Consider the following 24,564-nt stretch of genomic DNA (forward strand, 5'->3'; position numbering starts at 1 on the left):
CCCTATTCGCGAAAGCAAGGTTCCCCTTTTCTAAGTTCCCTCTCCCCTCTCCCCCACCGTAATCTGTTTCCGTGTCTCGTTCAGAGTTCGAAACCACCTTGAGCTCCTCAGGTATCATTGTTTCCCAGTCATCCATTATGGTTCCGCCATTGCCATTAATCGTTCTCGAGTTCCTCTCCATTGTCCAAAAGCGTGTGTGGTTGAAGGACGGAGGCATTGACGTGACACCTTTGATTGTGAACGGTGTTTCTCTTAGGGTTTGTTCACGATAGTCCTTTGGCAGCGTGAGGAGGTGCATTGTCGGGTTAGTGGGTGGTGTCGTGGTTTCGAGCATAGCTTTAACTTCGCGAGGGAGGATAATCCAGGACGAGCTGGCTTTCTGTGCATGAGAAAGGCTTCGCGAGACAGGCTATCGGAGGTGCTAATACACCTAGGGTTGTCACTGCCATAGAGGTAAGTTATTGCTTCAATCGATTGCTTCAAATTATGTAGGTTTTGGTGGCTGCCCTCTTTGTGATGCATGTGTGAGTTAACTTTGTATGTATCTATTGAAATTATGATAGTTATGGTATAAATGGGAAAAGAACACGTTAGTACTTCAGTTTTGTTATGCTCTGACCGAACATGTTAGCTTTATACCTATGTATGTCTGAAACTTGAACTTTGATGATTGGATGAGATTATAGTTCATTAAATTTTGTTTGATGGTAGGAACACTATATCATATGTAATTCATGAATAAAAGATTGTGCCTGGTAGAAATTCGAAGTGGAATGTTAATTGACCTTTCCATTCAGTGCTTAAATCGTTTCAAATCTGTTTTAGTGTATTAGTTTTGATTTTGGAAAAGAATTGGATTAAGTCTGAACCAAAAGGCATGATTAATAGTTTACTATGCTTCTTTATGTGGATAGATAATGGATACTATGAATGTCCAAGTCCTTGTTGATTTTGAAAGTAACGTGTGATATGATGTGGTATATATCATTTTATTTGCTTAACTATACACTTGGAAGCTTGATGGATCAGTTCTAGAGAGTTATCTTACGACCCATATTGTTTATTGAAGTATGTTTCATGTGATTGCTTGTGTTAAGTGACCAAACTAGTTTTAAAAGTTGTCTAAGACTAATTATTTTAAAACTACAATTTAGATTGTCATGTAGTGATTGCTTGTTCCTCTCGGCCAAGGCTATTCAAATCTCACTTCTGAACTGTCGTAGGGTGCTCTAGCAAGTTTCTTTTAGAGGATAAACACTCAATCTTACAATCCCTCAGCTATTTGGCTTGTGTCTCAAAACTTGGCTAGTGGAGTTGCCAAATTTTCACTCTTTTTCTCACTGCAGAATGATGTTTCAGGAAGCTATTTTCCTTTGCTATATAGGCACTTAGATCAAGAGCTATACAAGTTTTCACCCCTCAAGATGCTACCATTATCTACACAAGTGTTGTCTGGTTCATTTTTTCCAAAAAAGTGACTCACAATTTGGTGGTTTAAGACACAAAATGTCACAACAGTGGCTGTAGCTCAAAACTAATCACTCCAGCAAGTTGATTTAGTGATTTTAAACTTGTTCAAACTTTGAATTGGCTCAAATCCAAACTGTTACTCAAAAACACCTTGCCACTTCCCAATTTTGACTCAAAATTGATGAATTAGTATACTATTATGCACTCAGACCATTATATCACTAATTGAATTCTGCTAGCAACTTTTAAACATCATTTTAGACTTGCTCAAACTGTCACACAACATAGAAATGCTAGCATTCGAAATCTGACTTTGTTATGGCAAAAAATGTAGAAAAATCACTCCATCACACCACCAAAACTGAGTTTAAAAGATTCAATGGACTAGGCAATGTTAAAAGTTATTGTAGAATGTGTAACTACAAAAGATCAAGCTGGAAAGCAGCAGCTAGGTGGAGTTAAACTCGAATTAGACTCACACATAACTCAAACAGCACAGTGCAAAGCTGAAATCTGAAATCTGAATGCTTATTCAATGTTGGTGCAATATCAAGCTTCTGTTTCAGTGCACATTTCGTGGTTCTACAGCTTAAGAAAAGTTTTTTTGATGATTTTACATATTTTTGAAGTGATAGCAACTCCTAATAATTACAAAATTGAAAATTGACTATTTGAGTTGCTTGAAATCTGATTTCAACCACTATCACTGTTTTTCCATCAAGCTTTTTCACCGTGCTTGCTTTCTTTGACTGTGTCTTAGGTGCTTATAATCTTCTAGTTGATTATATTTAGTTAGCTCTAGTGCATTAGGCTTTCCTAGAGTCCTTGTTGCTGCTATCCTCTTTTTCATTCTTTCAAATCTGATTTCTGGTGTTGTTTTTCGTGTATTTTGCTGCATATTTGACTATAACAAGAGTGATTTGTTGAATCTTGTTGTCTTTGTGCATTTCCAACGTTTGAGTAAGTTTAAATTGCCATTTCAAAGTTGTTTGCACTGTTCATTTGGTCATTTTTCAGCCTATATGAAGAATCACCTTTTAAACCGTCAAAATTTGATTTAAAATGGAAGTGAACCACTGATTTTTCATGCAATATGTTTCTTGGCTGTTTAAGTGTTTGCACACCTTCAAATTTATGATATAAACTTGCTTGAAGCATCACTTAAGCTGTTGAAACACTTTCAAGCATTTTTTCGTTTGAAACCACCATTTTCAATGTCATTTTCTGGTGCGGTGTGCATTTTAAGTGCTCTTTGACAATTTCAAATCTTTAATCTTCATTTCTGGATTGACAAAAGATGGTTTAGTGTTTCCAAATATAATTACATCTTTGTACTGTAATACAATCATAAAAAGAAAACGAAGCAATCCAGTTTTGGTCCCAAAACTTTAAAATCACAAAATCTGAAATTCATTGGGGACTTTCATCAAACAGTTTGCAAAATTATCAAACAGTTTCACTACACTTGATTTTGATCTTCGTTTTTGAGTTTTCTCCCTTGTTTAATCTGTTATGCACCAAAGTATGTACTTAGGGTGCCTGCTACACTACCTGCCACTGCTGCCCCTAGTCCATCATCCGTGGGGCCTCCTCCTACCCCTGTAGTAGACCCTCCTCCTACCCCTGCAGTAGACCCTCCTCCTACCCCTGCAGTAGACCCTCCTCCTACTCCTGCAGTAGACCCTACTCCTACCCTTGCAGTACACCATTCTCCTACCCCTGTAGTACATCCTTGTCCTACCTTTGTGATTATAACCCCAACTCCTTCCCCTATGCTTATTACCCCCACTCCTTCCCCTGACCCTACTTCTATACCTTCTTCATCTTCTATACCGTCTTCTGAGACTGTCACACCATCTGCTGATCCAGATTCAGTTGGTGATGGTGAAGGCGTTGACCTGCCCCTCCATGATCAACCATGGATTGAGCCATATGGTAAATGGTACGATTTTAATCCCTTTTTTTAACCATTTTGAAGTCTAAAGATCGCCTTAATTCAAATGACTTTTATTATGCAGATTTATTTCATCCAGGGTTGCTTCCCAGGCCATCACACGATCAATTAAGCAATAGTTTTTAAGTCCATGGCCTACTTGGGGAGTAATATCTGTAGAGGACAGAAAGCCATTTTGGCAGCGTTTTCAGGTGAACAACCCATTAAACTAATTGTCATTCTTATTTTAGTATGTTCATTAATCAATGTTTGTTTTGTTTAATGTTACAGATGAAGGTGCAGTGGAAACCTGAACATGAAACACATATACAAAAAATTTCCACATGAAAGCATCCCATCAGCTGTCAGAGAAGTTTACGGATGCCCACAATGCAGTGGAGCGCCCTTACTGGTTGGACGAGCACATTTGGAACTCTTTACTGACTCATTGGAATTCAGTAGAGTTTCCCAATAAGTGTGCCAAAGCCTAGAGGAACAGAGCTTCTGAAAAGGGTGGCACCCTGCATACTGGTGGGTCGATCACGATTCATGAGTATCCCATTCGTATGGTAAACTTTCATTACTTTTCTATTTCATATGTACACTTCTAACTCTAAATTATGTTACAGACATAAGCTTTGGGATGGGTGGTCCATGTTGATGAGGTCTTTGTACAGACTCATGTTCGGAAGGGCACTAATGAATTCGTTGATGAAAGATCTCGGAAGACTCATGTAAGCAAAGAACACTGTTACTATTAGTAATTTTTCATTTATGTTATTCTGTCATTCCTTAACATTGCTTTTAATGTTTGAACAAGAAGAATTTTCTACGAGACTTTCACAGGTTAGATTTGAACATGGGTCAGCTCCTACACTGGATGATGCGAGTAATGCAGAAGACGACATCCGTAGGACACAGTGCTGAGTCGACATCGTTGGCATCGTTGGTGGGAAGAAAAAGGGACGAGTGTACGGTGCATGACAACTTGATGCAAACTATACAGCATCGAGAGGAGGTACTCTGAAGCACCTACCTTCTTCTTCCACCACTACTGCTGACGAGGCCGTTGTCTGCCTCACGTAGGCACTAGAGCAACGTGACCAGGAAATCACTGATTTGAGAGCAGAGTTTAGAAACTTTAAAGCCCTAGTCATGAGAGTGTTGCCTGAAACTTCACAGGATCAGTTCATTATCCCTTCGACCCAACCATGACCCTTCCCGTCACCCGTTGTCCCTCAGCAACCCACATCAGTCCAGCGCTCATCAGTCCAGCCGACATCAGTCCAACCCACACCAGTCCAGCCATCTACAGAGGAGCAGGATGATGAAGATCATTTTGATGATAATTATGTAGATTATTAGTTTTATTTTGTTATTGAACATAGTTGTTATAGAAACATTTGGATATTAGAACATTTGGATGTTAGATCATTTGGATGTTAGATCAATTGGATGATTTGAATGTTAGAACATTATGTTAGATTGTTTTATGTTTCATTTATAAATACATATTCTATTGATGATTGGATGATTCAAATGTTATATTGTGTTTATGATCAATGATTGGATGATTGAGATGCACATTATGCAGGTCTGTATGTGGTTGGAAAATGTTATGTAGGTTTGTTTGTGCTGTGAACAATTTATGCAAGTTTGTTTGGTTAGATAAGAAATACAATTGTGCCTAAATTTTCCTGGAACTTATCGAAGGCTTCAGCCCTTCAGAAGTATCCGAGGGCCTCTGGCCTTCGATAATTACCGAAGGCTTATGTCCTTCGATAATTACCCACGACCTCTGGTCCTTCGGTAATTACCGAGGGCTTCCGCCCTTCGGTAATTACCAAAGGCCAAAGACCCTCGATAAATGTTAGCGACAAGAGATTTATCAACGGTATCACGACCGTCGCTAAGCCGTCGGTAAATGGTCATTACTGACAGCTTCTAGCTATTACTGAAGGATTATAATCGTCGATAATGTCTTTTTTTTTTAGTATAGATATTTTATGTAATAGCTAATATCATTTAAATTGAACATATCACAAAGTTTTAGTGTAAAATAAACGATCTTTATTCATGTGCACTTCCATCCAAGATATACACAACTTAAGAAACCAATTATAATTCTTTTAACAAGTTTGAAGAGTTGAATACTCAAAAATGAACTTGAAATATTATTTAATATGTAAAAAGGTTAACGTCATTAGATTAAAATAGTTATATTTATTTATTTATTTTAAAAATTTAAAAATTAAAGTTTATTAAAATTGAAAACAAAAAAAATTATAATTTTATATATAAGTTTAAGAATTAAAATCATAGTCAATCATTTATTATAATAACATAAGAAAAACATACTTATGTATATTTTTCTACTTCTTATATTTCTCAACAAAATAAAATAATGTGCATAATCTTCACAGCAAACTTGATTTACAAATAACACATTGTTTGTACACAACAATAGTTTCGAATTGAAAGTCAGAATTTGAGATGAACGAATACTGTGATGACGAGAAAACGAACATCCTAATGACAATGATAATAATAATAAAAAATAAGAAATTTTTCCTTCATAATTTAAAATTTTTTAACAAGTGGTGAAACAAATATGAAATGAAATGATGATGGTTTTGTTACATACATGTTCCAATCCCATTGAACTAGAGATTTGCCAAAATTGATTATATATACGCAACACCAACCCATTGTTTATATATTTCTCAAATATTATATAATCTCACTTGGTTTTCAACATTTGTCCGATCCTTTACTAACGTGTAACATAAAATCGTAATAAATGAATATCACAACATAAAAAAAAAATAAAAGGGTAAGTCAGTAAAAATCAAAACATATTACACATAACATCATTATCATCATATCAAGTAAATAACTCTCATCAAAAATTAAATATTTATCACACGACACAACTTTTTTAGTTCAACCCTTATGACTCACTCACAACATAAATATCTAGCTTTACTTTCGAAAGACTCATTATTAAATAGAATTAAAGATCCTACATTTGTCATAACTTACTCTTACCTCTTAAGAACTATTGTTATAGATTTACATAAGGACTAAAGTTTATCTCAAGCATGACCAATGTTAATTCGAATATTTGTGATATAGAGTTCTTTTTCACACTAGATAAGAAACCACTTTTAATTCTCACAACTAGATATCTTCTTCTATGTGAATCTGACATTACCATTGTCAAGATAATCTCAGAACTTAATCACTTTTCAGCACCACCTAACATCATCTCAATGTAGTACACCCTCCCTAGGAGTCATTACATTCACATCATCCACACAATCACATATCTCGTATCCAAACTTTAATAAATTACAAGAAAAACATTTTTTGTCATATTTGCGCCCAATATGTTACTTTTCTCACCTAATGAAAATCAAGAATAAAGCTCTTTGTATTTAAAACAAGAGTTTTTGCTCAACAAGACCTTGGCTTACTCAAGTATTTGGGAGCAAATTTCTCAAATATCAAACTCACTTTTACCCAACGATCAAAATCATCTTGCTCTCTAGATTTTGAATAAAATATTTTCACTCAATGGTTCTTTCTTCTCACCCAACGACCCAAGTCCTTCGAGCCAATTTCACTTAGCTTGTCTAGATCAGGGAATGACCCACTAACAAAAAGAAAGTCAAGAGCTCTTTAGAAGGAAAAATTATCTTTTGTGCCCAACAACTCTAAGGTCTCACCCAACAAAATTGCATGGTTCAGAATCTTATATGTGTATTATATTAGCTTATTGAGTCTATCTCAACCATTTAACTTTTTTCTTGTACCAAAATATGTTTAATTCAATTAAAAAACTACTCAGATAGACCAATTTGATATCTCATACTCAAATAAAAATATTTAGCCCGTCCCATTTTTATCAAACAGTCCAATCATAACATAGTTACTTAATAAAGTGAATTTTATACTCGCTTTCCTTACCTAAAATAGTTTTCCTCAAAGCTAAGGTTCTTCCACTCAAAAAGTTGAGTTGCTCTCAATTAGAGATTTAGAGTAAAGTATCCAAACAAGAAAAAACAAATAGTATATGGTAAAATAAGTTGAAAGAATAATTTCTCTCAACTAACTTCACTAAAATTAATAACTATAACCTTACTAATAATATTGCAGCGCAAGCTACGGTTATTTTAGATGATAGGCTAGAATTAAAAAATCGTAGTTATTAGGGTTAATATAAAAGAAACATTTTTTACTACGACTCAACCATAATGTAGGTCACTGTAACAATGTAGGTCATTGAGAAGCTCCAAATTCATCACGATTAACTCATCATAGTTTCAATGGTTGGACTATAACATTGAGCTCAATACATGAGTTATTTAGAGACTAAAAATACAGATATTAGGAAGAAAAACAACAAGGTCACAATGAACATGAACACAACCACTTATGAGTGCTTCCAAACAAAAATAAAGAAAAACAAAGCAAGAAAAAGCTTATCTTTTGTGGCGAAGAGGAAAACAACGAGTTCTATAATGATGAGAGACGTTTTCACAAACAAATAAAAAGTTTAGAAAATAACCATATTCAAAGAGGTATATACTACAATTTTATCCGAATATCCAATACTTGACAATATTTTAAAAAAATGTAATCATCATGTCACCATATATTATGTTTTTCTTGTAATAGTAGTCTATCTTAATAGTTAATTCATATATTTGTACTAATATAAATTAAAATAAAAAGGAAAATATTGAATAAATAAGAACTTATTTTGCTTGTATTTTTAAATGATCTTCTACTATTTCTGAAAAAAGATGATATATTGTAAAAAAAGATGGAGAGGAGAAAAAAAAAATCTTGTAGTAGAGAGAATGGAAAGCATAGCCTTTGTGCACGTTTTACATAGATATTACTATATATTACATAATCTTTTAAGAAAATTTAGAAATTTTGCTCCTGCTTGTATAAAATCCACATTTGTATTTACATTTTAATGTAGATATAATTTTTATTCTTATAAATTAAGGTTTTGTGTATTAATCCAAAATCTAATAGTCTTTTATACCTCATCAACACATTCGAATGATTTTTATTTTTCTTTATAATACTATATATCTATAACCATTACATTAGAAATGAAAATAAGAACTATTGGTTTTATTTGCGGAATGGAATAGCATTAACTATTGCTTCCACAATGTCATCAACTACACGACTATCTCAATAACTACTCTTTGAGTGAGATAAACGCCATTCAATCAAAGCACAAAAATCCTCTTTTATTTCAAGCAATCTGTTTAATAAATTAAAAGAAAAGGTTAGTAACATTCACACAAATACATAGTACTCACTAGTACAGTAAAGAAAAATGACAATGGTTATTTTCGTTTATAGATAGTGGTTCTGCAACCGATACATATACAGGCGAGGCAAAAGTGGTAGACTTTTTGTCTCGATTCTAAACTGAGGCAAAAAAGGGTAAGATTTGCCTCGGTTCTTTGGTAACCGAAGAAATATAATTTTTTCTTTTTTTATTTTTTTATTTTGACAGACTTTTTGCCTCGGTTCCTACTGAACTGCAGCACTATGTGGGACGCTACTGTCTCAGTTGGGATTTGAACCAAGGCAGTAGAGTGTTTTTTATTTTTTGTTTTTTTGTTTTTCGCCAATCTTTATGCCTTGGTTGTGACATGAATCGATGCCATATATGACTTTCTGCCTTGATTATGGTCACAACTGAGGTGTATTTTCCTATTTTTTTTTTAAGAACATGTCTATTTCTACAACATTCTCAACTGCAGAAACAAACCTGCGTATATTTAACAACCCAGAATAATCTAAAAGCATATATTTTCAATAAAAATTATACTAAAACATAAATCAATTTAAAGTAATCATAAATCAACTTCTTAAAAGTAAAATTCAATTCAAAGTAATCATAAATGAACTTAGAAGCATAACTCAATCTAATGTATCCGTTAAAAAGACTTACTACGTCTTAATTTCATTCTCACTTTAATATATAATTTACATAAAACTAATAATACACCTACATCCATTATTGCTGTAGTTAAGTTAATTAATAATTAATTATTGAATACCTCTAAATACGATCCTATTTATATTTTTAGTTTTAAACAAAATTATTAACTTTACATTTTTTACATTCAAATAAAATAAAAATGAAAATTAATTACTCTTAAACTATGATTAATTAATCATAATATAAAAACTCTCTTGTCTAGTTTCCTAAATTTTTACTTTCAATTTAATATTTACAATTAGATTACTGTTTAAAGTTTGTACAACTAGTTATGGAAAGGGTAAATTTGTGGCTTAATTTGATAATCACAAGGTTAAAAATTAGATGTAAAGTCGTTGTTTCGCAGGGGTAGAAGGAAAATAGAATCCTTAATAACTAACAAAAAAAAAACTCCTTTTTCATTTCAAATTTTGCATGCAAAATAGAAACTTTTGATATCAAATTACTTCAAAGTATTTTTATTATTGAAACATTCATATTTTATATGTCATGTTAGATATTTTAATAGTAATATAATATTAAATAATAAGATTAATTATGTTTTTAGTTTATAATATTATATATAAAATTAGAATTCATTTTTATTTCAAATTTTGATTAATTTTTGTATTTAAATTTTAAAAATAAATTGATATAATCTTTTTAACTTAAGAACTTTAATTTTGTAGTCTCGTTAAACAGTATTTCAAACTAATATTTAAATTAAAAAATATAAAAAAATATAAATAACGTAAACGTTATAAAAAAACTTATTTAACATGTTAAGTTTTTTAATAAAATTATATCTATTAATTTATAAAATTTAGAGATCAGAAGTTTATCGAATTTCAATTTCGTAATAATAAATATTGCTCTATTTATATGATGTGAAATTTATAACATTGATTAGTTGACATAGAAAGCTGATTTGCTTCATTAATATCTTCAACAAACACACTATTATTGGTTCGTTGGTTGGAAGTTATAGCCTATAATATGAGCCACACCAGCACGTCACTATTGACGAGGATGTAAGAGGACCTATAATATTTGTGCAGTCACATAACTTTCCTATTCATATCTATGTTCTCACCAAAACTTGTCTCTTTAGGTTAGTTTAACTTACCCGAAACACATGCATCACAAAACCACACAACAAATCCACGCACTCCACTTTATACCTTTAAACACTTTTTTAATTAGTCAACAATAACAATCTTTTCACTTTTTATTATTTATTTACTGAATTATTTTGTATATAATAAAGATTAAACACACATTTTTTTATTATATACTGTGAGCGGATGATACCTAAATATTATTTATACCAACTTATCGTATTATTGGCTTACCTAATTACACCTAAAAATTAATCATATATCATATTCGACATTTTTTTATTATTATTTTATTAGTGTGTATGTGTATAATCCGTGTGAAGATTAAGCTGCTATTGTTTTAATAAAAAACTGGAACACTCTGTTGGCATCATTGACATTGACACTTGGGATCCACCAGAGTATATGTAAGATTATTATATCCACTTGTATGTTTGTGTCCTAAAAAATTCCTATATTTCAATGTTCTGTACCTGGCGATAACAACTTTCATTTTTATTTATATATTATTTTGAATATTTATATATATATATATATATATATATACACATACCAGTATTCATAATTCATGTTTACTTAAATGTAGGATCGTCATAAAAAAATATAGAGGTATAAAGCAAATTTACACATATAGTTAAGATCTTACTTTATTTTATTATTAACATAAAAATTATTTACCAAATATTTTATAAATATTTCTAGATTTATTAATCAATTCATAATCATCTTATCTATTTTTTAACATGGTTAATATTAATAAAAATATTTTTTAATTTAAATAAATTATGGTCAACAACAATACAAATGTTTTCATCGATATATTTCAAAAGTTGTTCATGTCTTTGAAAACGAATATAAAATATTTTTGGGGTAATTTAATATTTTTAGTAGAGTGTGAATTATTTTGGAATTGAATTTAGGTACAGTGTCAGAACATCTAACAAAATTTATTTATTCTATCACAAAATACGATTAATTAATATGATGTTGATGAATAGAGTTTTAAATTAGCATTATAAATACAGATTTTTTGTTAACATTTTTTGAAATGTCTTAGTTATAACAAAAAACTGAGATACTTAATATGAGGGGTTATGCCACCCGTTGTTAAGATCTTACCTCTACATTTCTTTTTAATGCAAATGTTTTATAAGACTATATTTCCATTTTAAAATTATTTTTATATATACCGTATACTAAGTATAAATGTATTATAATAATTATAATATGTAAAAAACAGTGGAAAGATTTTGTAAAATTATTGACGAAATTTAACTGCATCATTAGTAAAACAAAATTTACTAAATAAATTTTAAAATTTTAATTATGGATGAAGACATATGTAGATAATGGATTTATCGATTAGTTAATTGTTATTACGGATGAAAATATCAATTGATAATGAAACTGTTGGTAAAATTATTTGATAATTGATATTTTTTAAATTTGTATGCAACATTGATACTAATTTTTTTATAAAATTTATCAATAATTATATTTTTAAAAATTTGTCAGCTGTCGTCAATTTTTTTTTTTACTTTATTGGCACTTTTGTCAGTAAAATAGATGTTAATTTTCTTTGTCAAATTTGATGGAAATTTTGTTATAAATTAACTTAACGTGAATGAGAAGTAGAAGAGAAAAAAAGAGTGAGATGAAAAAGGATGAGTAGAAGAAAGAAAGATAGAAATGATACTGAAAACAATGAAGACAACCACCACAGTAATAGAGGTCCCGATGAAAACAATGAAGACAATCACCATAATAATAGAAGCCACGATGACAACAATAGAACTGAAAGTAACGAAGATGCACTATTATAAAAATAACGTCTAACGTTAGGCATTCAACATCCAACAATTAAATAACTAATTTTATAAATGATTGATGACATTGTAAATAAATACAATAATTTAAACATATAGTTTAGCCCATATGAGAATAAAAAAAAGAAAAAAAAGAAAAGAAGGAAAAAAAAATTATTGTGATATTTGCTAATAGATAATTACTAATTATCATAATACTAATAATTTCTAATGAATTTATATTTTAGTGATGCATATTTTTAGTCATTAATAAATCTATCAATAGTTTTGATTTGTCCATAACTTTTAGTGATTACTAATAGATTTTATTCAATCGTGTGTGTGTGTGTATATATATATATATATATATATATATATATATATATATATATATATATATATATATATATATATATATATATATATATATATATATATATATATATATATATATATATATGGGGTTTGCTAACGCGCGTACGCCTGTTTTTCAGTTGGTACATTTTAGCAATGTGTGCCGAATTTTAGTAGACAAAAATATCCTTATATATCATGGATTCAAGTTTTAAGGTTAAGGGTATTTTAATAATTTTCATTCTCAAAACTTAAAAAAAAAAAAAAGAAACCCCCCAAACCCTTGCTCACCTCTCTCATTCCTCTCAATCCTCTCAATCCTTTCTCTTTCATCTTTCTCACTCCAACCTTTTCTCTGCCATCCCTACTGTAGCCCTAATTGAAAAAATCAGAAACACTTGCCTTTAAACAATTTGTCTTTCTAAAGAGTTGAGTCATTGACATATTCACCTTGAGGCAAAGGTTCATTCAAGATCTCTTCAATTTCACCATCTTCACTAATTTCTCTAATTTCATCATCTGCATATGTTGAATCATCATCTCTAAAAAAAACCCTCCAGGCCAATTACCAATTCTTTGGGATGTCATTATGCTTGTGAAAATTAGATAAAATTAGATAAGACAAAAATTATAAAATAAAAACTCATTATAAAATCATTTTTTGTAAGAAATTGTTTAACAACAAGTATTTCTGATTTTTTTCAGGTCAATTACCAATTCCTTTATGCTTGTGAAAATTGGATAAAATTAGATAAGACAAAAATTATAAGATCAAAACTCATTATAAAATCATTTTTTTGTAAGATTGTTTAACGGCAAGTGTTTCTGATTTTTTCAATTGGGGCTACAGTAGGATGTTTCTGCTTTTTTCAATTGGGACTACAGTAGGGATGACAGAGAAAAGATTGGAGTGAGAAAGATGAAAGAGAAAGGGTTGACAGGAATGAGAGAGGTGAGTAAGGGTTTGGGGGTTTCTGTTTTTTTTTTTAGTTTTGAGAATGAAAATTATTAAAATACCCTTAACCTTAAAACTTAGAATCCATGGTATATAAGGATATTTTTGTCTACTAAAACCCGGTACACATTGCTAAAATGTACCAACTGAAAAACAGGCGTATATATATATATATATATATATATATATATATATATATATATGTATATTTTTCAGTTGGTACATTTTAGTAGTGTGTACCGGGTTTTAGTAGACAAAAATACCCTTATATATAATGGATTATAAGTTTTAAGGTTAAGGGTATTTTAATAATTTTCATTCTCAAAACTAAAAAAAAAAAAAGAAATCCTCCAAACCCTTACTCACCTCTCTCCTCCCTCTCAACCCTTTCTCTTTCATCTCTCTCACTCCAACATTTTCTCTGTCATCCCTATTGTAGTCCCAATTGAAAAAATCAGAAACACTTGCCGTTAAACAATTTGCCTTTGTAAAGACTTCAGTCATTGAATAGGCAAAGATTCATTTAAGATCTCTTCAATTTCACCATCTTCACTAACCTCTCTAATTTCATCATCTGCATATGTTGAATCATCATTTCTTAAAAAAACCTCCAGGCCAATTACCAATTCTTTTGGATGTCATTATGCTTGTGAAAATTAGATAAAATTATATACGAAAAAAATTATAAAATGAAAACTCATTATAAAATCATTTTTTGTAAGAAATTGTTTAACGAGTGTTTCTGATTTTTTCCAAGCCAATTACCAATTCCTTTGATGTCATTATGCTTGTGAAAATTACATAAAATTAGATAAGACAAAAATTATAAAATGAAAACTCATTATAAAATCATTTTTTGTAAGAAATTGTTTAACCGCGAGTATTTCTGATTTTTTCTAGGTCAATTACCAATTCCTTGCCTGTGAAAATTGGATAAAATTAGATAAGACAAAAATTATAAAATGAAAACTCATTATAAAATCATTTTTTGTAAGATTGTTTAACGGCAAGTGTTTCTGATTTTTTGAATTGAGACTGCAGTAGGATGACAGATAAAAGGTTGGAGTGAGAAAGATGAAAGAGAAATGGTTGAGAGGAATGAGAGAGGTGAGTAAGGGTTTGAGTTTTTTTTTTTTTTTTGTAGTTTTGAGAATGGAAATTATTAAAATACCCTTAACCTTAAAACTTAGAATCCTTAATATATAAGGGTATTTTTGTCTACTAAAACCCGATACACATTGCTAAAATGTATCAACTGAAAAACAGGTATATGCATGTTAGCAAACCCGTATATATATATATATATATATATATATATATATATATATATATATATATATATATATATATATATATATATATATATATATATATATATATATATATATATATATATATATATATATATATATATATATATACACATACATATATATATATTAATGTATGTGCTCCTAAATTTTTGAACATTTTCTTTTGAGGACTAATTAACTCTTGATATTTTAGCCTCTCAATTTTGTTACCAGATTCTTGATTTTACAATTTCCAAATCTCAATAGTTTTTTTCATATATATACAGTTAAATAATGTTTGTCAATAACATTAAATTCCTCTATTGTATTAACTTTAAATAAAATGGTGTACTCTTTATTACTACACATATTAAGAATAGTAGTAAACATATTAATTTTTAAATATTTTTCACTATCAATATATTGTTTTGGCCGAGAGAGACAATAATTAATTAGAAGACAATTAAGAAAGAGAATTTACAATTTTGCAGTAGAAATTCGGATATTTTAAAATAATCAGTCATTGTGGAAGGAATGGAGTTTTTACTTGTTTATTTTTAAAAATATAAAAAAAGTAAAAAGTAAATTGTTTATTGTCGTAAATGGTTCCAATAAGGTTTGAGTGTTGTGAGGAATCTTAGAGAAACAAGGTGCAAACGAAATTCATAAACATTGAGCAGTTGAGGTAAAGAAAAAGAGGGCTCTTGAGAACTCCAACAATTCAAATTTGAAAGTTCCTTTTGAAAATTAAAAATGGAAAGGGAAAGATTCGAAGATAGAATTGAATTTTGCTAGGGTTTGAGAAAGTAGTTAATTGGTTCCTTATTAATTTGTGAACAGCAGAATCTAATTCTCGGGCAGCTCACGGAGAAAAATGAAGCAGAGGGTCCCATCCCATCCATGTATTTCATTATCTTTCATCCCTTTTTCATTTTGCCAACATAAAGAAAGATCTTCGTTTCTCAAACATTTATTGGAGACACATTTTCAGATTTTCAGGGTTAGGCTTTTTTTAGATTTCACAACAACAACTTCTACAATTAAGATACCTATACTTTTATCATTTACTTTATTAATTAATTAAATTTTTTAATCTATTAATTTATCAATTTTCACTTTTTCAGCTCTTCAACCTCTAATTTATAATTTTTTAATGAGTTTGTGTAATTTAAGCAGCACTTGTGTTATGGGGTAGCTAACTGCGAAAACATCAAAGATAAATGAAATTACAAATGTTATCAACCATGATATTGAACTTAAAAAATATCAACAATTCTTGAAAGTTATAGGAGTTAAAATTTATACTTTATAAATATTATATTTGTATTTTTTTTTTGTAAGATGTTTAAATTTGTAAAAACTCAATTGAATCCTAAATCATAAGAAAATTCTCGACTACTTCATATTTGGATAAATTAGTATATGTTTAAATCTTTTCATTTTAATATTTTTTTAATTACTAGTTTGATCTTTATTTTGGAAAAAAAGTTTTAAATTGGTTTCTATTTTTAAAAAAATTTCACGTTATAATTTTTATAAAAATAACTCAATTGGTCATAAAAAAAATACTAACCACTTTAATAGTGTATTATATATCAATAAGCTTTTTTTTTTTAACTTTTTAAAAAATTTCTTGTGTAAAATCTTTTGTTGTCAAGTTTTTAGTGTGACATGCGACACTATTGTCATGTGGTAGTATAATCTTATATATCAGTATCAGTGTCAAATGTTATTGTCTTAATTTCAATTTAGTCTCTATATATGTTTCTTTAATTCAATTTAGTCTCTATATATGTTTCTTTAATTCAATTTAGTCTTAAACTTTTTTTAAAATAGAATAATATTGTTTATCACCTAATTGAGACTAAATTTCTTTTATATATATATATATATATATATATATATATATATATATATATATCGATATTTTTATTAAAAAAGACATTTTAACATATTACATTATTATATAATCAATATTTTTGTTAATCCTTATTTTTTTTATAAGAATAAATTAATAAATATCATTTATACAAATAATGAATTTGATTCTCTTAATTGGGATCAAATTTGTTATTTGTATAAATGTTATATTAATATTTATATTAAAATTCAGGAATATAAGTCAAGATTAACAATAAAATATAAATTAATAATATACAATATAATATGTTAAAAGATCATTTTAATAAAAAATATCATTATAACATTTATATAAATAATAAATTTGGAGATCAACAATATTCATGAGGGCCTAATAGTAACCTTGAAAGTTCACTAGGTTCAACTTATCCCCCTCATCGATTTCAACATCGTTGTCTTTGGCACCCTAGGCGGGCTCTTAAGGAGCTCTGACCTTATTTTTATCTTTATGTACATTTGTGGTGCTATGATTGACCAATGCTAGACTTTGTTCGGTTGATCCTTGACTCTCTTGACTAAAAGACTCCTTAAACGAAGATAAACAAACAATTGATATTATTAACTCAAGTGAAAATTCGATCGATAGAAGTAGAGCAACGAAGGAGAAAATGAAAATGACAGGGCAACCCCATTGCTATTTATACAAATGGATAGCCCATATGTCGCACAAACTGAATCGTTAGATCTACTTGCATTTGATGGTCGAAAAGACCTAACACTTCACATCCCCGTCAGAGCTGATAGCATACCTCCCAAGATGTCCTAACCATTCAACACCAATGCTCATTTTTCAAACAAAAGACCAACGGCAAGGTTGACAAAAAAAACCTTGAGGATGTTGAAGAAAAACCCATTCACATATACCTTTTGCTAATGCACAAGCTTGGAGGGCTCATGTACAATATAGACTAATTGGTCAAATGACTATGCGACAACATTGATTGGCTGATCAGTTAACAACTCTTATCACACCAGCTTCACTCGAAACTCTCCCTACATGTGTGATGTAAAGTGTCGATCAATGTGCGGTCAGACCAAGACATTTGGCATAACTAATCAATATAAGAGTCACTTAATACAAAACAAGTCAATAATAAAGTTTAAGTAGGTTTGGGCCGTAATTAGGTGACCTTAAACAAAAGTCTATTAGGAAAACTATAAAAACAAGTCTAGGTAAGATGATTGATTGCACATGACAATATTTATTACCCATACAGTCGGATATGAACTAACTTTAGTATTGAAATCCTTTGACAAGTATCATCGATCAATTGAGAAGAACATGGACCTTGGCATTGGAGCACAAAGATGTGGAATAGTATACAAATGACTTCTATAAGTGACCAACCGACCCTATATACAAGAAACAATTATACTTTCAATTTAGACATTCAAGAAAAAGTTAAAGACAACTTATATATGACTAAGGCTCTTATTAATGTATATAATATAAAGTTTGCTTTATAATATAAAGTTTGCTTTATAATAACAAGATTGAATTATAACCTTCACTTTGTTCATTTGAATAAGTACTAAACTTGTCGGTAGAGCCTCTAATAGCAATATATAATATTTAAATCAAACTATTCATATTATAAAAATATAAGAAACTTTGAACTTAGTGTAACATAACACTCATTAGATAATGTTGCAAAATTTACAAAAAAAATGTTATAATAATTTTATAAAGGTAAATTTTGTATAATAACAAAGACTAGCCATCAATTATATTGATGAATACTTTGTATGAATGATGTACATATCACCCATGAAATATGGAAAAAGATGGCTCGGACCAATCCAACGAATCATATGTAAAAGATTCAATAATTGAGACAAATTGTGGAATTAATATAAATAAGATTAAAAGGCCATTAGGTCATCATTAGTTCAACATTAAGATAAAAGCTTACCCAATAGCTTATAAAAATGGTTTGAAATTAAGACATATATTACTTTTGAAACTATCATATTTATTGTACCTTGCCTTGACTGAACATTTACTTACCTCTAGTAGCATTAAAACCATTAAAAACATCAAATGAAAAAAATCTTGTGGGAGAATTGATTCTCATCTTATTAGAGTCAATTCTCCATACAACTCTCTTAAGAAAAGTCCTACGATGCAAAGGACAAGAGATGAAAATCAATTAAGGGAATCGATTCCTTCGTTGTATGCATATTAGAAGAATCGATTCTCTCACTTCCTACTTCTATTTTTTCTTCTTTCACATTAATCATTTCACTTAATACCATTTTCTCGCTTTCCTTGCCTCATGCATAACATACAAGGCAATTGTGTAATTTACTTCTGAATGAGTTGGCTTTCTTGGATAATCTCCTCACTTATACAAGGGTCATCTAAAGCTCAACTCTCGTAAATCTACACCTCAAATTCGCCTTAAATAAGTGGTGAAAGAAAAACTACAAATCTAAGATACATGGATGGACCAAATTTGAAGAGAATGGCCAAAAAATTTTCTAAAATGAGAAAGTGATTAGCTTTGTACAAAAAGTGATGGAAAGGAAAAGTGTTTTTCCTTTCTTTCATTTTATTCGGCTTTGAAGGTATGAAGAAAACCGTAGGCAAGCACCTTTGCTTCTTTTTTGGGTACCAAGATGCCCCACTACCTTCTACACCAATAAAACAAATAATCCATTTTTTTAATTTAATTCAGTTGCACAACACAACAGTAGACAGATTTTAGGGTGGGACATGGAATGATTGCACGTTTTTTTTAATCATGGTATATCAATTATTTATTTTTATAAATTTTTATTTATGTAACTATCAATATTATTTATGTTTTACAAATTTATTTACTCTTTTCAAATTATGCATTACCATTATTTCATTTTCTTTTCAATACAGAGATAAGAAATATATCTTTTTTGTATTTCTAATACTTGTATTTATAGAATTAAGAAATGAGGCTGACTCTGTTCACTTGCTAATCTCGACTAATCATATCCTAATCGTTCATTACTTGTTAATTACCAGATGTCCTAGATAGCCGACAATCATGCAGTCTTGTCGGTGTCGACCGGAGTCCTGGACCGTGATGGTTCATTTTAGATAGTGTGTGTAAAATTTATAGTCTTTCTTCACTTTTTCTTCTTTTAATCCTCTCCAAAATTTAAAAATCAACCTTTCTTCACCTTCGTTTCGGTGATTTACTATAAAGGAAGTATATTTTCTTCTTCCTTTCTTCTATTTCCATATTCTATATTCTATCTTAAAATATCTCATGCATGCCATAGGGTTTGCGATTCTGGGGAAAATCGAGTTTTTAGCTTAAACGTACGGTATTTGATGGATGGAAATTTAAATTTTAAGAAACAAAGCTTTTTGCGATGTTGTGCTTATCATTATTTCCTAATTTTAGTGCTAATACTACACAAGGAAAATTTAAGGGGAAAAAAACTCTATCTTAGATTCCAATTTTAGTTTTAAGTGACAACTTGTTTTTGTACTTAAATTATATTTATGCATGTGATAAATAATATGTCAATTAATACTTATGGATTAGAGCTCCGTTTTAGTGCTTGAATTAAGATTTCATTCTAGTTGGCAAGTGAAACTTGACTCGGGAAAATGTTGTAAAGTAAGGAGATTCGTAATGTTTGGAATAAGTTATTTGATTTAGATATACTTAAATTGTAATTAATGGCATGATTAATTAAAGTTCTTATTTTGAAATTGATCTTCGAAAATATAATTATGTTGTGACTTCAATTTTAGTGCAAGTTCTGAAACTTATAATTTTTTTAGAATATTCATTTAATATATATTTTTCATTTAAATTAGTTTAAAAAATATTTCAACTTAAAAATGTCATTCATATAAAGGCAAAATTATATTCCGTTATTATTTTAAATTAAGATTGAAATATTGTAAATATTTAATATTTGAGATTATATTATATTTTGTTATATAGAATATATAAATAAAATAAAATAATAAACTTTTACATACAATATCTCTCATATTTTCAAAATTTTTAAAAATATTTAAAGTGGTATCAAGAGTCATTGTTCTTAGGACATGTAGAATGGAAGGAAATTGTTTAGAAGTTGTTATTCTACTCTTTGACAGTGGAAGTTATGATTTATGGACGGTAAGAATGGAAACTTATTTAGATTGAATTTATAGGAAGTCAATGAAGAAGATGATAATCCTTTGTTTGAAAATTTCACCTTAACTTAAATCAAAGTGCATAAGGAAAAAAAGACAAAGAAGTCAAAGAAAAACTTATGTTTATTTGCCATTATAAAGAGAAATTAGTGTTGAGAACTACAAAAACAACTAAGAATCAAGGAAAACAATTTTGGAGTTGTCATAAGTACAAGGTAAAATTCATAGAACTTATGCTATTTGTTTTATTGTTCTTGAAAATGGAGTACTCAATCGTTGTTGTTGATGATTTTTTTGAATAGAATGAAAGTAAAGATGTTGGTTGTAACTACTTCAGGGATGATGCAATGATGATGGATTTGACAAAAGTGATACCTATGTGATGCGCAAAGGAAAGGATGAGAAGTTGGTGAAGACTGAAAAAAATGAAGGTGATAGAAAGATCGTACTTAATTTGGAGAAAGCTGTGTTGAAACGTGGATGAAAGTGTTGATAAGGGTTGTTTGTGTTGTATGTGTAATGAACATAATTGTAGTTTCAATGTTGATGACAAGTCCATGATGTGTTGTAGGTGTAATTTTGTAGGTGTAATGTTGTTCAATGTAATGTTGGTAAATGTAATGTTGGTAAATGTAATGTTGTTCACTGAATTAAAAATTTTCAAATGTTGATAATTGTCTGTCCATTATTGTTTAATGAATATGGTTGAATGAAAATGGTTTATTATAATTGGTTGATTGAAAATGGTAAATTGAAAATGGTTTAATGGAAATGGTGTACTGAAAATGGTGTAATGAAAATGATTTAATGGTATAATGAAAATGGTATTAATGGTATAGAAATATTTAAAATGTTATAATGTGAGGTTGTAAAGTATACTAAAAATGAATTGTAGTTATAGACTCACTAGTGCAAAAATAGCGTATAACGTCACGTGTTCAATGTCTAACCACTCAATATCCAACGTTAAAAATGATCGGTGACAATTTTGTAAATAAATGCAATTATTAAACGTCGTTTAGAATTATAATTCGACGTAAAAGAATATAAAACGTCGAATGTCTCAGTGTTAGACGTCAAAAGGTTAGTGAATTCAATAAAATATTGAACGAGAGATTGAAAATTCATTCACTTTATCTTAATGCGCAAGACCCTCTTCTCTGCTCAAACTTTTCTCGAACAAAGTTTGACGACCATCACATGTAATCTTTCTTTCATTTGATACAAATGCATTTTATTTATAATTTTCATTTGTTTTGACCGATTATTTTCGTGCTTTTGTTCTTCATAGGCGCATTCTGTTTTCTCTGTCACCGGTGACGACACTTTATTCTGACAAACCCACCTTTTGAAGGTTAGTTTTCGTTTTCGTTTTGAAGAACTTATTTATTGAACTTGTTTTTGTTTTTTTGTTGAACTTGTTTGTTGTTGTTTGTTTGAACTTGTTTATTGTTGTTGTTTGATTGAACTTGTTTGTTGTTGGTTATTATTGTTTGTTGCTGATACTACGTTCATAGTTATTGCTTTATAAAATACCAAAAACTGAAATTTGTTGTTTTTCTGCTTTTCAGGTCTCGTAGAGTTGTAAAAAAGGATCACAATCAATTAAAAATAACAAAAAAAAATTGATTAACGTCGTATATTAACAAAATTTGACGTTAAGTTAACGTCGTATATTTACAAAATTCGACGCTAATTTGACGTCGAATTTAAAAAATTCGACGTCAATTTAACATCTCCTAATATGACGTCGTTCACGAATTAGTCATTAAAAGCTCAAAACATTCAACGTTGTACGCGATTTTTGTACTAGTGACTTCAATTTCTGATTGAGCATTGCATATTTATGATTGAGCATTGCATATTTCTTAGAGTTCTTTGCATTTGCTGCACTAGTTAGATAGTTCTAGGATGAATTCATCTTGCATTTGCACCATATTTAAATAAATTTTTCTGCTTAATAAGTAATTTTACAGATCAGGTCAATTTTGCTGTCATGTTAACTAAGTTTTGACAAATCATTTTTTCTGCATAATAGGTTATTCATGCATAGCATTCAGTCAGCTATATATCTAACGCAAATTGCATTATTTAACACTTGTTCAAGTTGAGATAATGCATCAGCACAGCCTGGTTACAACACTTAAAACCTGATTTGCATATTAGACTTAAGCTGTCATGCATTTCTTTTTATTGTTGTCTATTTTTGATTCCATTAGTGATTTTTATAGTTCTTGTCAATCCTGAATTATGTGTTGCATCTCCAATTTCAATTAAACATTATAAACTTGTATAAACCATCTTAATTGTGTTTTAAACCTTGTTTTACAGAATTTTGTACATTGCATACCTATAGCACACAACATTGATATTAAACAATTTGATAGATGCAATACATTAGGTCACTTAGGTTCCATACATGCATTATAGTTCTAAGTATATTTCAGCTTGTCCATGACACTGCATCTACATTCAACAATTTTAGAACCCATATTTTGTCATTAAAATAGTTCTAGTGTAGTCAAAATTTCATCTTTGGGTTTAAGCATTCATAAGTAGTTTTGAATTGCATCCATGGTTTGCACTAAAATTTCATTCGCAAGCATTTAGATCAAGATACCATATTCACACGCAGACATTCAACTAAGGGAGACATTGTATTAACTCATTAAAGACCCAATACTGTCTTGATAACAAAAGCTTTTATCCACCACATAAGTTTTGTACAATACTAAAGTTATAACATTTGTTCAAATAACCATAACAATTGTTCATACAACAATTAGAAAAATATTAACAGAAAATATCATAGGGATAGGTTGGTGTGCTTCCTCTGGTTGTGGTTGACCTTCATATAATGGGATAGGTTGTTGTCCTTCCTCTGGCTGCACAACAAGTTCTTCGGTTCGTTTAGGACAATGTGTTCTTCCTCTGGCTTCACCTTTTGTCATTCTTTTTTTATCATTTCTCATTTCCCACTACTTTAACCTTCTTTTCTTCTTAAGTATACCTGACAGGTTCCTTTTGATGGAGGCAACACATCAGGATATCAGGTAATGTCCCACATGTTGCCATTTATAGGATAGATAATGGACGAGTAAATTTCTTCATAAGTTGACTTTTGAAAGCAAGAAGGTATGAAGTCTTTTCCATCTATATTAAGAAACTTCATTGCTGCTAGTGAATGACAACACAATATTCTAGTGACGCTCCATTTCTTGCAAGTGCATGAATATCCGTCTATATTGACCACAAATTTCTCTCCACTTTGTGACACATGTCGAACTTCAAATACCTTGTGTACAGACCAACTGTGAAGACAACCCAACATTAATCATGTAGTACAAAATAATGACAACAAAAATCATTGCACATAAATTCAGTTTACCTAAGAATCAAATATTTAGTTAATTGTGCATCATTTCAAAGTCTGTTCAAGATTTTTGGACAAATAGATGCATCAAATGATTATATCTTTGACCTATTTGTTGTCTATCGTAATTATGGGCTTAGTCCTTGTATGAATCACTACATTTTTAAAGGCCTTTAACATGTTAATCAAGGTA

General features: G+C 29.8%; 1 long non-coding RNA gene across 3 annotated transcripts; it reads left to right on the forward strand.

Annotated features, from left to right (window-relative positions):
• Positions 1-4,926, forward strand: LOC124823126 (uncharacterized). 3 transcript variants are annotated; one of them, XR_015784529.1, is made up of 6 exons: positions 1-453; positions 1,155-3,412; positions 3,489-3,615; positions 3,695-3,934; positions 4,033-4,137; positions 4,227-4,926. It is a non-coding gene; the product is annotated as an uncharacterized LOC124823126 (long non-coding RNA). The 3 variants fall into 3 exon arrangements; XR_015784528.1 differs by having other exon boundaries at positions 1-3,412; XR_015784530.1 differs by having other exon boundaries at positions 1-3,405.
• Positions 4,927-24,564: the final 19,638 nt, after the last annotated feature.

Source organism: Vigna umbellata, chromosome 2, assembly GCF_029865625.1.
Source record: "Vigna umbellata cultivar VRB3 chromosome 2, Vumbellata_1.0, whole genome shotgun sequence".
NCBI lineage: Eukaryota > Viridiplantae > Streptophyta > Magnoliopsida > Fabales > Fabaceae > Vigna > Vigna umbellata.